Source organism: Ascaphus truei, unplaced genomic scaffold, assembly GCF_040206685.1.
Source record: "Ascaphus truei isolate aAscTru1 unplaced genomic scaffold, aAscTru1.hap1 HAP1_SCAFFOLD_3458, whole genome shotgun sequence".
Taxonomy (NCBI): Eukaryota; Metazoa; Chordata; class Amphibia; order Anura; family Ascaphidae; genus Ascaphus; species Ascaphus truei.
The window spans coordinates 1-18,945 of record NW_027456462.1 but is presented as its reverse complement, the minus strand read 5'-3'; the positions used below and the strand labels follow the sequence as shown (position 1 = coordinate 18,945).

At 43.8% G+C, this 18,945-nt stretch overlaps 1 long non-coding RNA gene across 1 annotated transcript; it reads left to right on the top strand.

The window, feature by feature from the left end:
* Positions 1-2,743: 2,743 nt before the first annotated feature.
* Positions 2,744-18,805, top strand: LOC142483624 (uncharacterized). The gene is made up of 9 exons (XR_012797404.1): positions 2,744-2,849; positions 4,466-4,569; positions 6,206-6,309; positions 7,928-8,031; positions 9,672-9,775; positions 11,398-11,501; positions 13,114-13,217; positions 14,840-14,943; positions 18,666-18,805. It is a non-coding gene; the product is annotated as an uncharacterized LOC142483624 (long non-coding RNA).
* Positions 18,806-18,945: the final 140 nt, after the last annotated feature.

The following is an 18,945-nucleotide window of genomic DNA, read 5'->3' as shown; positions in this document are numbered from 1 at the left end:
TGTAAAGGAGGAGGGAGGGGGGGGACTGGATTGATGTGAATGGGGGACAAACAGAGGAGAGGGGGGAGGAGAGAGAGGAACGGGAACATTACATCCCGGGCAACGCCGGGTCTCTCAGCTAGTATATATATATATATAGTATATATATAGATATATATCTATATATCTATATATATATATATATATATATATTTCAACCATTATCACCTACAGTACAGTAGCATACAGTGCTCCCACTGCAGCAAGGGATTCTGGGAAATGACATGCAATGTTTACTCGCTCATCCCACAACGTGGCGGTATCAAATATAGCGTTTTCCCAGTTATTATATCCCTGCAGGATGTTGGATAATCCCAGCCAAACCCACATACTTACTACATTCCCGTTATGTCACATGTATTATTTCCTGTGAAGGAAGCGCTATGTATATTCCCATTATGGTCACAATTGGACGATACTGTATTTCCATTATGTCTCCTATTATTTTCCCATGATATCTCATAGAATACTGTCATCCAAAACCACATCATTATTGAATGATTGAAAATGATGCCTCCGTTTTATGTCAAGATTGTCTTGACACTTAGACCCCCAAGATTGTCAATAGCGCCTCACTTAAAAGATGACATTATTTTTGATCAAATTGAACTTTTATGGTGCAGAAGCCGCATGGTGCCTGTGCCTACAGTGTATGTATTTGTCAGTGTGTCTCTATCTGCATTTCTGTCTCTTGCTGGCCGCCAGCCTGTGTGATGATGTCAGCCTGTCTTGATGTAGAGAGACATTGTGATATCATCACATACTGTAGGCAGGATGGCAGGTGTAAAGCTTCTAAAAGAGAGAGGGAGGGAGAGAGGTAGAGATGAGAGAGGGAGGAAAGAGGGAGAGAGAGAGCAAGCAGCTCCTCCCTCCCATGCAAATGACTGGAGGCAGAGGAGTAGAGGGACAGAAGCCTGTGCTGCTTGTAATGGGACGGATTTGGGGTGCTGTTTCATGCTCTATCTCCCTCCCTCCCACTGTCTCAGGTGCAGAAAGTTTTCAAGGGAGAGAGGAAAGGAAGAGGAAAATGGAAGTTGAGGAGAGCTGGTCCTGTCCCTCTTGTTGGTAAAGAGGGGGGCATCCAGAAAGAGGTAAGGAGATAGTTTTATTTAATTCAAGAAGGAGTGCCTGGGTGGCGAAGCTGGTGTGCTCTGTCACACGACAGACCCCTCCTGTGTGTGTGTGTGTGCGTGCGTGCGTCTGCAGGGGGTATCTGTCCCATCCATAGATATCAAGGGTACTGCAGCTGCTGCTGCTGTTCAAACTTTTGCTTTAGGCCCATTCCTTTGATGTTAATAAGCGTTTCTAGTACAATCTTTTTCGCTCTGTTCACCCACATCTTTACATTACCTCGTGTGTGTTGTGTGTGTGTGTGTGTGTATGTGTATGGTGTGTGTTACGTGTGTATTGCATGTGTTTGAACACTATACTGTATCTGCATAGAAAAAAAGCCTTCTTTTAGTAATGTACAGTTCAAATACTGTATGAACATGACCCCATCTCATCTCATCCCCCTGACTCTGGATACAAAACATTCATGTATTCGTTTGCAACTTTTCATACAATTTGCTTGCACCATTTCAGAGAAATTAAATATTTAAAATGGAAATAAATTGGTAACTGCAGTAACAAACAACACTGTACATGCTAATAGTACATCCATGTAAGCAGTACATACATGCTCAGGAGTTGTTTTTTGGATCGGTATATACTTGTCATTATCCACTTCAACCTTTTAATTCCCCCTTTTAATTAGTTGTACTGGTTGATGTGTATGTATTTATAGTATATATATATTATATATATATATATATATATATATATATATATATAGATATATATCTATATATTCTATATACTATATATATTATATATATATATATATTTCAACCATTATCACCTACAGTACAGTAGCATACAGTGCTCCCACTGCAGCAAGGGATTCTGGGAAATGACATGCAATGTTTACTCGCTCATCCCACAAATATAGCGTTTTCCCAGTTATTATATCCCTGCAGGATGTAGGATAATCCCAGCCAAACCCACATACTTACTACATTCCCGTTATGTCACATGTATTATTTCCTGTGAAGGAAGCGCTATGTATATTCCCATTATGGTCACAAATTGGACGATACTGTATTTCCATTATGTCTCCTATTATTTTCCCATGATATCTCATAGAATACTGTCATCCAAAACCACATCATTATTGAATGATTGAAAATGATGCCTCCGTTTTATGTCAAGATTGTCTTGACACTTAGACCCCCAAGATTTCAATAGCGCCTCACTTAAAAGATGACATTATTTTTGATTCAAATGAACTTTTATGGTGCAGAAGCCGCATGGTGCCTGTGCCTACAGTGTATGTATTTGTCAGTGTGTCTCTATCTGCATTTCTGTCTCTTGCTGGCCGCCAGCCTGTGTGATGATGTCAGCCTGTCTGTGATGTAAGAGAGACATTGTGATATCATCACATACTGTAGGCAGGATGGCAGGTGTAAAGCTTCTAAAAGAGAGAGGGAGGGAGAGAGGTAGAGGAGAGAGAGGGAGAAAGAGGGAGAGAGAGAGCAAGCAGCTCCTCCCTCCCATGCAAATGACTGGAGGCAGAGGAGTAGAGGGACAGAAGCCTGTGCTGCTTGTAATGGGACAGGATTTGGGGTGCTGTTTCATGCTCTATCTCCCTCCCTCCCACTGTCTCAGGTGCAGAAAGTTTTCAAGGGAGAGAGGAAAGGAAGAGGAAAATGGAAGCTGAGGAGAGCTGGTCCTGTCCCTCTTGTTGGTAAAGAGGGGGCATCCAGAAAGAGGTAAGGAGATAGTTTTATTTTAATTCAAGAAGGAGTGCCTGGTGGCGAAGCTGGTGTGCTCTGTCACACTACAGACCCCTCCCTGTGTGTGTGTGTGTGCGTGCGTGCGTCTGCAGGGGGTATCTGTCCCATCCATAGATATCAAGGGTACTGCAGCTGCTGCTGCTGTTCAAACTTTTGCTTTAGGCCCATTCCTTTGATGTTAATAAGCGTTTCTAGTACAATCTTTTTCGCTCTGTTCACCCACATCTTTACATTACCTCGTGTGTGTGTGTGTGTGTGTGTGTGTGTATGTGTATGTGTGTGTACGTGTGTATAGCATGTGTTTGAAACACTATACTGTATCTGCATAGAAAAAAAGCCTTCTTTTAGTAATGTACAGTTCAAATACTGTATGAACATGACCCCATCTCATCTCATCCCCCTGACTCTGGATACAAAACATTCATGTATTCGTTTGCAACTTTTCATACAATTTGCTTGCACCATTTCAGAGAAATTAAATATTTAAAATGGAAATAAATTGGTAACTGCAGTAACAAACAACACTGTACATGCTAATAGTACATCCATGTAAGCAGTACATACATGCTCAGGAGTTGTTTTTTTGGATCGGTATATACTTGTCATTATCCACTTCAACCATTTTAATTCCCCCCTTTTAAATTATTGTACTGGTTGATGTGTATGTATATATATATATATATATATATATATATATATATATATATATATAGATATATATCTATATATCTATATATATATATATATATATATATATTTCAACCATTATCACCTACAGTACAGTAGCATACAGTGCTCCCACTGCAGCAAGGGATTCTGGGAAATGACATGCAATGTTTACTCGCTCATCCCACAACGTGGCGGTATCAAATATAGCGTTTTCCCAGTTATTATATCCCTGCAGGATGTAGGATAATCCCAGCCAAACCCACATACTTACTACATTCCCGTTATGTCACATGTATTATTTCCTGTGAAGGAAGCGCTATGTATATTCCCATTATGGTCACAAATTGGACGATACTGTATTTCCATTATGTCTCCTATTATTTTCCCATGATATCTCATAGAATACTGTCATCCAAAAGCACATCATTATTGAATGATTGAAAATGATGCCTCCGTTTTATGTCAAGATTGTCTTGACACTTAGACCCCCAAGATTTCAATAGCGCCTCACTTAAAAGATGACATTATTTTTGATTCAAATGAACTTTTATGGTGCAGAAGCCGCATGGTGCCTGTGCCTACAGTGTATGTATTTGTCAGTGTGTCTCTATCTGCATTTCTGTCTCTTGCTGGCCGCCAGCCTGTGTGATGATGTCAGCCTGTCTGTGATGTAAGAGAGACATTGTGATATCATCACATACTGTAGGCAGGATGGCAGGTGTAAAGCTTCTAAAAGAGAGAGGGAGGGAGAGAGGTAGAGGAGAGAGAGGGAGAAAGAGGGAGAGAGAGAGCAAGCAGCTCCTCCCTCCCATGCAAATGACTGGAGGCAGAGGAGTAGAGGGACAGAAGCCTGTGCTGCTTGTAATGGGACAGGATTTGGGGTGCTGTTTCATGCTCTATCTCCCTCCCTCCCACTGTCTCAGGTGCAGAAAGTTTTCAAGGGAGAGAGGAAAGGAAGAGGAAAATGGAAGCTGAGGAGAGCTGGTCCTGTCCCTCTTGTTGGTAAAGAGGGGGCATCCAGAAAGAGGTAAGGAGATAGTTTTATTTTAATTCAAGAAGGAGTGCCTGGTGGCGAAGCTGGTGTGCTCTGTCACACTACAGACCCCTCCCTGTGTGTGTGTGTGTGCGTGCGTGCGTGCGTCTGCAGGGGGTATCTGTCCCATCCATAGATATCAGGGGTACTGCAGCTGCTGCTGCTGTTCAAACTTTTGCTTTAGGCCCATTCCTTTGATGTTAATAAGCGTTTCTAGTACAATCTTTTTCGCTCTGTTCACCCACATCTTTACATTACCTCGTGTGTGTGTGTGTGTGTGTGTGTGTATGTGTATGTGTGTGTACGTGTGTATAGCATGTGTTTGAAACACTATACTGTATCTGCATAGAAAAAAAGCCTTCTTTTAGTAATGTACAGTTCAAATACTGTATGAACATGACCCCATCTCATCTCATCCCCCTGACTCTGGATACAAAACATTCATGTATTCGTTTGCAACTTTTCATACAATTTGCTTGCACCATTTCACCATTTCAGAGAAATTAAATATTTAAAATGGAAATAAATTGGTAACTGCAGTAACAAACAACACTGTACATGCTAATAGTACATCCATGTAAGCAGTACATACATGCTCAGGAGTTGTTTTTTTGGATCGGTATATACTTGTCATTATCCACTTCAACCATTTTAATTCCCCCCTTTTAAATTATTGTACTGGTTGATGTGTATGTATATATATATATATATATATATATATATATATATATATATATATATATATATAGATATATCTATCTATATATATATATATATATATATATATATATATATTTCAACCATTATCACCTACAGTACAGTAGCATACAGTGCTCCCACTGCAGCAAGGGATTCTGGGAAATGACATGCAATGTTTACTCGCTCATCCCACAACGTGGCGGTATCAAATATAGCGTTTTCCCAGTTATTATATCCCTGCAGGATGTAGGATAATCCCAGCCAAACCCACATACTTACTACATTCCCGTTATGTCACATGTATTATTTCCTGTGAAGGAAGCGCTATGTATATTCCCATTATGGTCACAAATTGGACGATACTGTATTTCCATTATGTCTCCTATTATTTTCCCATGATATCTCATAGAATACTGTCATCCAAAACCACATCATTATTGAATGATTGAAAATGATGCCTCCGTTTTATGTCAAGATTGTCTTGACACTTAGACCCCCAAGATTTCAATAGCGCCTCACTTAAAAGATGACATTATTTTTGATTCAAATGAACTTTTATGGTGCAGAAGCCGCATGGTGCCTGTGCCTACAGTGTATGTATTTGTCAGTGTGTCTCTATCTGCATTTCTGTCTCTTGCTGGCCGCCAGCCTGTGTGATGATGTCAGCCTGTCTGTGATGTAAGAGAGACATTGTGATATCATCACATACTGTAGGCAGGATGGCAGGTGTAAAGCTTCTAAAAGAGAGAGGGAGGGAGAGAGGTAGAGGAGAGAGAGGGAGAAAGAGGGAGAGAGAGAGCAAGCAGCTCCTCCCTCCCATGCAAATGACTGGAGGCAGAGGAGTAGAGGGACAGAAGCCTGTGCTGCTTGTAATGGGACAGGATTTGGGGTGCTGTTTCATGCTCTATCTCCCTCCCTCCCACTGTCTCAGGTGCAGAAAGTTTTCAAGGGAGAGAGGAAAGGAAGAGGAAAATGGAAGCTGAGGAGAGCTGGTCCTGTCCCTCTTGTTGGTAAAGAGGGGGCATCCAGAAAGAGGTAAGGAGATAGTTTTATTTTAATTCAAGAAGGAGTGCCTGGTGGCGAAGCTGGTGTGCTCTGTCACACTACAGACCCCTCCCTGTGTGTGTGTGTGTGCGTGCGTGCGTCTGCAGGGGGTATCTGTCCCATCCATAGATATCAAGGGTACTGCAGCTGCTGCTGCTGTTCAAACTTTTGCTTTAGGCCCATTCCTTTGATGTTAATAAGCGTTTCTAGTACAATCTTTTTCGCTCTGTTCACCCACATCTTTACATTACCTCGTGTGTGTGTGTGTGTGTGTGTGTGTATGTGTATGTGTGTGTACGTGTGTATAGCATGTGTTTGAAACACTATACTGTATCTGCATAGAAAAAAAGCCTTCTTTTAGTAATGTACAGTTCAAATACTGTATGAACATGACCCCATCTCATCTCATCCCCCTGACTCTGGATACAAAACATTCATGTATTCGTTTGCAACTTTTCATACAATTTGCTTGCACCATTTCAGAGAAATTAAATATTTAAAATGGAAATAAATTGGTAACTGCAGTAACAAACAACACTGTACATGCTAATAGTACATCCATGTAAGCAGTACATACATGCTCAGGAGTTGTTTTTTTGGATCGGTATATACTTGTCATTATCCACTTCAACCATTTTAATTCCCCCCTTTTAAATTATTGTACTGGTTGATGTGTATGTATATATATATATATATATATATATATATATATATATATATAGATATATATCTATATATCTATATATATATATATATATATATATATATATATATTTCAACCATTATCACCTACAGTACAGTAGCATACAGTGCTCCCACTGCAGCAAGGGATTCTGGGAAATGACATGCAATGTTTACTCGCTCATCCCACAACGTGGCGGTATCAAATATAGCGTTTTCCCAGTTATTATATCCCTGCAGGATGTAGGATAATCCCAGCCAAACCCACATACTTACTACATTCCCGTTATGTCACATGTATTATTTCCTGTGAAGGAAGCGCTATGTATATTCCCATTATGGTCACAAATTGGACGATACTGTATTTCCATTATGTCTCCTATTATTTTCCCATGATATCTCATAGAATACTGTCATCCAAAACCACATCATTATTGAATGATTGAAAATGATGCCTCCGTTTTATGTCAAGATTGTCTTGACACTTAGACCCCCAAGATTTCAATAGCGCCTCACTTAAAAGATGACATTATTTTTGATTCAAATGAACTTTTATGGTGCAGAAGCCGCATGGTGCCTGTGCCTACAGTGTATGTATTTGTCAGTGTGTCTCTATCTGCATTTCTGTCTCTTGCTGGCCGCCAGCCTGTGTGATGATGTCAGCCTGTCTGTGATGTAAGAGAGACATTGTGATATCATCACATACTGTAGGCAGGATGGCAGGTGTAAAGCTTCTAAAAGAGAGAGGGAGGGAGAGAGGTAGAGGAGAGAGAGGGAGAAAGAGGGAGAGAGAGAGCAAGCAGCTCCTCCCTCCCATGCAAATGACTGGAGGCAGAGGAGTAGAGGGACAGAAGCCTGTGCTGCTTGTAATGGGACAGGATTTGGGGTGCTGTTTCATGCTCTATCTCCCTCCCTCCCACTGTCTCAGGTGCAGAAAGTTTTCAAGGGAGAGAGGAAAGGAAGAGGAAAATGGAAGCTGAGGAGAGCTGGTCCTGTCCCTCTTGTTGGTAAAGAGGGGGCATCCAGAAAGAGGTAAGGAGATAGTTTTATTTTAATTCAAGAAGGAGTGCCTGGTGGCGAAGCTGGTGTGCTCTGTCACACTACAGACCCCTCCCTGTGTGTGTGTGTGCGTGCGTGCGTGCGTCTGCAGGGGGTATCTGTCCCATCCATAGATATCAGGGGTACTGCAGCTGCTGCTGCTGTTCAAACTTTTGCTTTAGGCCCATTCCTTTGATGTTAATAAGCGTTTCTAGTACAATCTTTTTCGCTCTGTTCACCCACATCTTTACATTACCTCGTGTGTGTGTGTGTGTGTGTGTGTGTATGTGTATGTGTGTGTACGTGTGTATAGCATGTGTTTGAAACACTATACTGTATCTGCATAGAAAAAAAGCCTTCTTTTAGTAATGTACAGTTCAAATACTGTATGAACATGACCCCATCTCATCTCATCCCCCTGACTCTGGATACAAAACATTCATGTATTCGTTTGCAACTTTTCATACAATTTGCTTGCACCATTTCAGAGAAATTAAATATTTAAAATGGAAATAAATTGGTAACTGCAGTAACAAACAACACTGTACATGCTAATAGTACATCCATGTAAGCAGTACATACATGCTCAGGAGTTGTTTTTTTGGATCGGTATATACTTGTCATTATCCACTTCAACCATTTTAATTCCCCCCTTTTAAATTATTGTACTGGTTGATGTGTATGTATATATATATATATATATATATATATATATATATATATATATATATATATATATATATATATAGATAAATATCTATATATCTATATATCTATATATATATATATATATATATATTTCAACCATTATCACCTACAGTACAGTAGCATACAGTGCTCCCACTGCAGCAAGGGATTCTGGGAAATGACATGCAATGTTTACTCGCTCATCCCACAACGTGGCGGTATCAAATATAGCGTTTTCCCAGTTATTATATCCCTGCAGGATGTAGGATAATCCCAGCCAAACCCACATACTTACTACATTCCCGTTATGTCACATGTATTATTTCCTGTGAAGGAAGCGCTATGTATATTCCCATTATGGTCACAAATTGGACGATACTGTATTTCCATTATGTCTCCTATTATTTTCCCATGATATCTCATAGAATACTGTCATCCAAAACCACATCATTATTGAATGATTGAAAATGATGCCTCCGTTTTATGTCAAGATTGTCTTGACACTTAGACCCCCAAGATTTCAATAGCGCCTCACTTAAAAGATGACATTATTTTTGATTCAAATGAACTTTTATGGTGCAGAAGCCGCATGGTGCCTGTGCCTACAGTGTATGTATTTGTCAGTGTGTCTCTATCTGCATTTCTGTCTCTTGCTGGCCGCCAGCCTGTGTGATGATGTCAGCCTGTCTGTGATGTAAGAGAGACATTGTGATATCATCACATACTGTAGGCAGGATGGCAGGTGTAAAGCTTCTAAAAGAGAGAGGGAGGGAGAGAGGTAGAGGAGAGAGAGGGAGAAAGAGGGAGAGAGAGAGCAAGCAGCTCCTCCCTCCCATGCAAATGACTGGAGGCAGAGGAGTAGAGGGACAGAAGCCTGTGCTGCTTGTAATGGGACAGGATTTGGGGTGCTGTTTCATGCTCTATCTCCCTCCCTCCCACTGTCTCAGGTGCAGAAAGTTTTCAAGGGAGAGAGGAAAGGAAGAGGAAAATGGAAGCTGAGGAGAGCTGGTCCTGTCCCTCTTGTTGGTAAAGAGGGGGCATCCAGAAAGAGGTAAGGAGATAGTTTTATTTTAATTCAAGAAGGAGTGCCTGGTGGCGAAGCTGGTGTGCTCTGTCACACTACAGACCCCTCCCTGTGTGTGTGTGTGCGTGCGTGCGTGCGTCTGCAGGGGGTATCTGTCCCATCCATAGATATCAGGGGTACTGCAGCTGCTGCTGCTGTTCAAACTTTTGCTTTAGGCCCATTCCTTTGATGTTAATAAGCGTTTCTAGTACAATCTTTTTCGCTCTGTTCACCCACATCTTTACATTACCTCGTGTGTGTGTGTGTGTGTGTGTGTGTATGTGTATGTGTGTGTACGTGTGTATAGCATGTGTTTGAAACACTATACTGTATCTGCATAGAAAAAAAGCCTTCTTTTAGTAATGTACAGTTCAAATACTGTATGAACATGACCCCATCTCATCTCATCCCCCTGACTCTGGATACAAAACATTCATGTATTCGTTTGCAACTTTTCATACAATTTGCTTGCACCATTTCAGAGAAATTAAATATTTAAAATGGAAATAAATTGGTAACTGCAGTAACAAACAACACTGTACATGCTAATAGTACATCCATGTAAGCAGTACATACATGCTCAGGAGTTGTTTTTTTGGATCGGTATATACTTGTCATTATCCACTTCAACCATTTTAATTCCCCCCTTTTAAATTATTGTACTGGTTGATGTGTATGTATATATATATATATATATATATATATATATATATATATATATATAGATATATATCTATATATCTATATATCTATATATATATATATATATATATATTTCAACCATTATCACCTACAGTACAGTAGCATACAGTGCTCCCACTGCAGCAAGGGATTCTGGGAAATGACATGCAATGTTTACTCGCTCATCCCACAACGTGGCGGTATCAAATATAGCGTTTTCCCAGTTATTATATCCCTGCAGGATGTAGGATAATCCCAGCCAAACCCACATACTTACTACATTCCCGTTATGTCACATGTATTATTTCCTGTGAAGGAAGCGCTATGTATATTCCCATTATGGTCACAAATTGGACGATACTGTATTTCCATTATGTCTCCTATTATTTTCCCATGATATCTCATAGAATACTGTCATCCAAAAGCACATCATTATTGAATGATTGAAAATGATGCCTCCGTTTTATGTCAAGATTGTCTTGACACTTAGACCCCCAAGATTTCAATAGCGCCTCACTTAAAAGATGACATTATTTTTGATTCAAATGAACTTTTATGGTGCAGAAGCCGCATGGTGCCTGTGCCTACAGTGTATGTATTTGTCAGTGTGTCTCTATCTGCATTTCTGTCTCTTGCTGGCCGCCAGCCTGTGTGATGATGTCAGCCTGTCTGTGATGTAAGAGAGACATTGTGATATCATCACATACTGTAGGCAGGATGGCAGGTGTAAAGCTTCTAAAAGAGAGAGGGAGGGAGAGAGGTAGAGGAGAGAGAGGGAGAAAGAGGGAGAGAGAGAGCAAGCAGCTCCTCCCTCCCATGCAAATGACTGGAGGCAGAGGAGTAGAGGGACAGAAGCCTGTGCTGCTTGTAATGGGACAGGATTTGGGGTGCTGTTTCATGCTCTATCTCCCTCCCTCCCACTGTCTCAGGTGCAGAAAGTTTTCAAGGGAGAGAGGAAAGGAAGAGGAAAATGGAAGCTGAGGAGAGCTGGTCCTGTCCCTCTTGTTGGTAAAGAGGGGGCATCCAGAAAGAGGTAAGGAGATAGTTTTATTTTAATTCAAGAAGGAGTGCCTGGTGGCGAAGCTGGTGTGCTCTGTCACACTACAGACCCCTCCCTGTGTGTGTGCGTGCGTGCGTGCGTGCGTGCGTCTGCAGGGGGTATCTGTCCCATCCATAGATATCAGGGGTACTGCAGCTGCTGCTGCTGTTCAAACTTTTGCTTTAGGCCCATTCCTTTGATGTTAATAAGCGTTTCTAGTACAATCTTTTTCGCTCTGTTCACCCACATCTTTACATTACCTCGTGTGTGTGTGTGTGTGTGTGTGTGTGTATGTGTATGTGTGTGTACGTGTGTATAGCATGTGTTTGAAACACTATACTGTATCTGCATAGAAAAAAAGCCTTCTTTTAGTAATGTACAGTTCAAATACTGTATGAACATGACCCCATCTCATCTCATCCCCCTGACTCTGGATACAAAACATTCATGTATTCGTTTGCAACTTTTCATACAATTTGCTTGCACCATTTCAGAGAAATTAAATATTTAAAATGGAAATAAATTGGTAACTGCAGTAACAAACAACACTGTACATGCTAATAGTACATCCATGTAAGCAGTACATACATGCTCAGGAGTTGTTTTTTTGGATCGGTATATACTTGTCATTATCCACTTCAACCATTTTAATTCCCCCCTTTTAAATTATTGTACTGGTTGATGTGTATGTATATATATATATATATATATATATATATATATATATAGATATATATCTATATATCTATATATATATATATATATATATATTTCAACCATTATCACCTACAGTACAGTAGCATACAGTGCTCCCACTGCAGCAAGGGATTCTGGGAAATGACATGCAATGTTTACTCGCTCATCCCACAACGTGGCGGTATCAAATATAGCGTTTTCCCAGTTATTATATCCCTGCAGGATGTAGGATAATCCCAGCCAAACCCACATACTTACTACATTCCCGTTATGTCACATGTATTATTTCCTGTGAAGGAAGCGCTATGTATATTCCCATTATGGTCACAAATTGGACGATACTGTATTTCCATTATGTCTCCTATTATTTTCCCATGATATCTCATAGAATACTGTCATCCAAAACCACATCATTATTGAATGATTGAAAATGATGCCTCCGTTTTATGTCAAGATTGTCTTGACACTTAGACCCCCAAGATTTCAATAGCGCCTCACTTAAAAGATGACATTATTTTTGATTCAAATGAACTTTTATGGTGCAGAAGCCGCATGGTGCCTGTGCCTACAGTGTATGTATTTGTCAGTGTGTCTCTATCTGCATTTCTGTCTCTTGCTGGCCGCCAGCCTGTGTGATGATGTCAGCCTGTCTGTGATGTAAGAGAGACATTGTGATATCATCACATACTGTAGGCAGGATGGCAGGTGTAAAGCTTCTAAAAGAGAGAGGGAGGGAGAGAGGTAGAGGAGAGAGAGGGAGAAAGAGGGAGAGAGAGAGCAAGCAGCTCCTCCCTCCCATGCAAATGACTGGAGGCAGAGGAGTAGAGGGACAGAAGCCTGTGCTGCTTGTAATGGGACAGGATTTGGGGTGCTGTTTCATGCTCTATCTCCCTCCCTCCCACTGTCTCAGGTGCAGAAAGTTTTCAAGGGAGAGAGGAAAGGAAGAGGAAAATGGAAGCTGAGGAGAGCTGGTCCTGTCCCTCTTGTTGGTAAAGAGGGGGCATCCAGAAAGAGGTAAGGAGATAGTTTTATTTTAATTCAAGAAGGAGTGCCTGGTGGCGAAGCTGGTGTGCTCTGTCACACTACAGACCCCTCCCTGTGTGTGTGCGTGCGTGCGTGCGTGCGTGCGTGCGTCTGCAGGGGGTATCTGTCCCATCCATAGATATCAGGGGTACTGCAGCTGCTGCTGCTGTTCAAACTTTTGCTTTAGGCCCATTCCTTTGATGTTAATAAGCGTTTCTAGTACAATCTTTTTCGCTCTGTTCACCCACATCTTTACATTACCTCGTGTGTGTGTGTGTGTGTGTGTGTGTGTATGTGTATGTGTGTGTACGTGTGTATAGCATGTGTTTGAAACACTATACTGTATCTGCATAGAAAAAAAGCCTTCTTTTAGTAATGTACAGTTCAAATACTGTATGAACATGACCCCATCTCATCTCATCCCCCTGACTCTGGATACAAAACATTCATGTATTCGTTTGCAACTTTTCATACAATTTGCTTGCACCATTTCAGAGAAATTAAATATTTAAAATGGAAATAAATTGGTAACTGCAGTAACAAACAACACTGTACATGCTAATAGTACATCCATGTAAGCAGTACATACATGCTCAGGAGTTGTTTTTTTGGATCGGTATATACTTGTCATTATCCACTTCAACCATTTTAATTCCCCCCTTTTAAATTATTGTACTGGTTGATGTGTATGTATATATATATATATATATATATATATATATATATATATATATAGATATATATCTATATATCTATATATATATATATATATATATATTTCAACCATTATCACCTACAGTACAGTAGCATACAGTGCTCCCACTGCAGCAAGGGATTCTGGGAAATGACATGCAATGTTTACTCGCTCATCCCACAACGTGGCGGTATCAAATATAGCGTTTTCCCAGTTATTATATCCCTGCAGGATGTAGGATAATCCCAGCCAAACCCACATACTTACTACATTCCCGTTATGTCACATGTATTATTTCCTGTGAAGGAAGCGCTATGTATATTCCCATTATGGTCACAAATTGGACGATACTGTATTTCCATTATGTCTCCTATTATTTTCCCATGATATCTCATAGAATACTGTCATCCAAAAGCACATCATTATTGAATGATTGAAAATGATGCCTCCGTTTTATGTCAAGATTGTCTTGACACTTAGACCCCCAAGATTTCAATAGCGCCTCACTTAAAAGATGACATTATTTTTGATTCAAATGAACTTTTATGGTGCAGAAGCCGCATGGTGCCTGTGCCTACAGTGTATGTATTTGTCAGTGTGTCTCTATCTGTATTTCTGTCTCTTGCTGGCCGCCAGCCTGTGTGATGATGTCAGCCTGTCTGTGATGTAAGAGAGACATTGTGATATCATCACATACTGTAGGCAGGATGGCAGGTGTAAAGCTTCTAAAAGAGAGAGGGAGGGAGAGAGGTAGAGGAGAGAGAGGGAGAAAGAGGGAGAGAGAGAGCAAGCAGCTCCTCCCTCCCATGCAAATGACTGGAGGCAGAGGAGTAGAGGGACAGAAGCCTGTGCTGCTTGTAATGGGACAGGATTTGGGGTGCTGTTTCATGCTCTATCTCCCTCCCTCCCACTGTCTCAGGTGCAGAAAGTTTTCAAGGGAGAGAGGAAAGGAAGAGGAAAATGGAAGCTGAGGAGAGCTGGTCCTGTCCCTCTTGTTGGTAAAGAGGGGGCATCCAGAAAGAGGTAAGGAGATAGTTTTATTTTAATTCAAGAAGGAGTGCCTGGTGGCGAAGCTGGTGTGCTCTGTCACACTACAGACCCGTCCCTGTGTGTGTGTGTGTGCGTGCGTGCGTGCGTCTGCAGGGGGTATCTGTCCCATCCATAGATATCAGGGGTACTGCAGCTGCTGCTGCTGTTCAAACTTTTGCTTTAGGCCCATTCCTTTGATGTTAATAAGCGTTTCTAGTACAATCTTTTTCGCTCTGTTCACCCACATCTTTACATTACCTCGTGTGTGTGTGTGTGTGTGTGTGTGTGTGTATGTGTATGTGTGTGTACGTGTGTATAGCATGTGTTTGAAACACTATACTGTATCTGCATAGAAAAAAAGCCTTCTTTTAGTAATGTACAGTTCAAATACTGTATGAACATGACCCCATCTCATCTCATCCCCCTGACTCTGGATACAAAACATTCATGTATTCGTTTGCAACTTTTCATACAATTTGCTTGCACCATTTCAGAGAAATTAAATATTTAAAATGGAAATAAATTGGTAACTGCAGTAACAAACAACACTGTACATGCTAATAGTACATCCATGTAAGCAGTACATACATGCTCAGGAGTTGTTTTTTTGGATCGGTATATACTTGTCATTATCCACTTCAACCATTTTAATTCCCCCCTTTTAAATTATTGTACTGGTTGATGTGTATGTATATATATATATATATATATATCTTATACTATATTAGTGAAAGCACTGTATGTTTGCCTGCCTGCCTGCCTGCATGCATGCCTGCCTGCTGGATGTCCGGTGTCCCTAGCGGCAATCTCATTGGTCCCTTGGCCCGCCCGCCCCCGCACACCTCTCATTGGCCTCACACACTCACACCACCCCCTTGGCCCGCCCCCCACACCTCTCATTGGCCTGAGGCGGAGTGACGGGCCAAAGGTCCAAAAAAATAAATAAAACACACACACACACACACACACACCTCTCTCCCCTCTCCAAATCACCTCTTCCCCCTCCCCAGCGGCATCACCTCTTCCCCCTCCCCAGCGGCATCACCTCTTCCCCCTCCCCAGCGGCATCACCTCTTCCCCCTCCCCAGCGGCATCACCTCTTCCCCCTCCCCAGCGGCATCACCTCTTCCCCCTCCCCAGCGGCATCACCTCTTCCCCCTCCCCAGCGGCATCACCTCTCCCCCCTCACCGCTCCAAATCACCTCTCCCCGCTCCAAATCACCTCTCCCCGCTCCAAATCACCTCTCCCCGCTCCAAATCACCTCTCCCCCTCCCCGCTCCAAATCACCTCGCTTCCCGCAGCTGCCACGCGGCGCGTAAGATGGCGGACCCCCTTCCTCCCTCGCGGCGCCGAGTCAGACGGTGGCGGCGCCCGGAAGTACAGGTAGGTGTCGCTCCCCACCTCCGGCGCCAAACGGAACTGAGAAAGGGCGCATCAACTGAGGTGTGTGTGTGTGTGTGTGTGTGTGTGTGTGTGTGTGTGTGTGTGTGTGTGTGTGTGTGTGTCACTGTCCACTGCCCCCCCCTCCTATCCACTGCCCCCCCTCCTGTCCACTGCCCCCCCCTCCTGTCCACTGCCCCCCCCTCCTGTCCCCCCTCCTGTCCACTGCCCCCCCCTCCTGTCCACTGCCCCCCCCCCTCCTGTCCACTGCCCCCCCCTCCTGTCCACTGCCCCCCCCCTCCTGTCCACTGCCCCCCCCCTCCTGTCCACTGCCCCCCCTCCTGTCCACTGCCCCCCCCTCCTGTCCACTGCCCCCCCCTCCTGTCCACTGCCCCCCCTCCTGTCCACTGCCCCCTCCCTCCTGTCCACTGCCCCCCCCCTCCTGTCCACTGCCCCCCCCCTCCTGTCCACTGCCCCCCCCTCCTGTCCACTGCCCCCCCCCCCTCCTGTCCACTGCCCCCCCCTCCTTTCCACTGCCCCCCCCTCCTGTCCACTGCCCCCCCCCCTCCTGTCCACTGCCCCCCCCCTCCTGTCCACTGCCCCCCCCCCTCCTGTCCACTGCCCCCTCCCTCCTGTCCACTGCCCCCCCCTCCTGTCCACTGCCCCCCCCTCCTGTCCACTGCCCCCCCCCTCCTGTCCACTGCAGGAAATGCAGGGGGAGGAATCCATGCCTTTAAGGCGCCCCCCCCCCTCCCTTTGACGCCCCCCCCCCTCCCTTTGACGGCCCCCCCCCTCCCTTTGACGCCCCCCCCCCTCCCTTTGACGCCCCCCCCCTCCCTTTGACGCCCCCCCCCTCCCTTTGACGCCCCCCCCCTCCCTTTGACGCCCCCCCCTCCCTTTGACGCCCCCCCCCTCCCTTTGACGCCCCCCCCCTCCCTTTGACGCCCCCCCCCTCCCTTTGACGCCCCCCCCCCTCCCTTTGAGGCCCCCCCCCTCCCTTTGACGCCCCCCCCCTCCCTTTGACGCCCCCCCCTCCCTTTGACGCCCCCCCCTCCCTTTGACGCCCCCCCCTGCCTTTGACGCCCCCCCCTGCCTTTGACGCCCCGCGCGCACACACTGACTGACTGCCGCACGCACGCACACACTGACTGACGCGCACACAAAGCCTGACTGACGCACGCACACACTGACTGAGGCACACACTGACTGTGTGTGCATCAGTCAGTCTGTGTGTGTTTGTGTTTCTGCCTCAGACTCACTGACGCGCGAGCAAACACACAGTGACTGACGCACACACGCTACATGAAGCTGTAAAGGAGGGAGGGAGGGGGGGGACTGGATTGATGTGAATGGGGGACAAACAGAGAGAGGGGGGAGGAGAGAGAGGAACGGGAACATTACATCCCGGGCAACGCCGGGTCTCTCAGCTAGTATATATATATATATATATATATATAGATATATATCTATATATCTATATATATATATATATATATATATTTCAACCATTATCACCTACAGTACAGTAGCATACAGTGCTCCCACTGCAGCAAGGGATTCTGGGAAATGACATGCAATGTTTACTCGCTCATCCCACAACGTGGCGGTATCAAATATAGCGTTTTCCCAGTTATTATATCCCTGCAGGATGTAGGATAATCCCAGCCAAACCCACATACTTACTACATTCCCGTTATGTCACATGTATTATTTCCTGTGAAGGAAGCGCTATGTATATTCCCATTATGGTCACAAATTGGACGATACTGTATTTCCATTATGTCTCCTATTATTTTCCCATGATATCTCATAGAATATTGTCATCCAAAACCACATCATTATTGAATGATTGAAAATGATGCCTCCGTTTTATGTCAAGATTGTCTTGACACTTAGACCCCCAAGATTTCAATAGCGCCTCACTTAAAAGATGACATTATTTTTGATTCAAATGAACTTTTATGGTGCAGAAGCCGCATGGTGCCTGTGCCTACAGTGTATGTATTTGTCAGTGTGTCTCTATCTGCATTTCTGTCTCTTGCTGGCCGCCAGCCTGTGTGATGATGTCAGCCTGTCTGTGATGTAAGAGAGACATTGTGATATCATCACATACTGTAGGCAGGATGGCAGGTGTAAAGCTTCTAAAAGAGAGAGGGAGGGAGAGAGGTAGAGGAGAGAGAGGGAGAAAGAGGGAGAGAGAGAGCAAGCAGCTCCTCCCTCCCATGCAAATGACTGGAGGCAGAGGAGTAGAGGGACAGAAGCCTGTGCTGCTTGTAATGGGACAGGATTTGGGGTGCTGTTTCATGCTCTATCTCCCTCCCTCCCACTGTCTCAGGTGCAGAAAGTTTTCAAGGGAGAGAGGAAAGGAAGAGGAAAATGGAAGCTGAGGAGAGCTGGTCCTGTCCCTCTTGTTGGTAAAGAGGGGGCATCCAGAAAGAGGTAAGGAGATAGTTTTATTTTAATTCAAGAAGGAGTGCCTGGTGGCGAAGCTGGTGTGCTCTGTCACACTACAGACCCCTCCCTGTGTGTGTGTGTGTGCGTGCGTGCGTCTGCAGGGGGTATCTGTCCCATCCATAGATATCAAGGGTACTGCAGCTGCTGCTGCTGTTCAAACT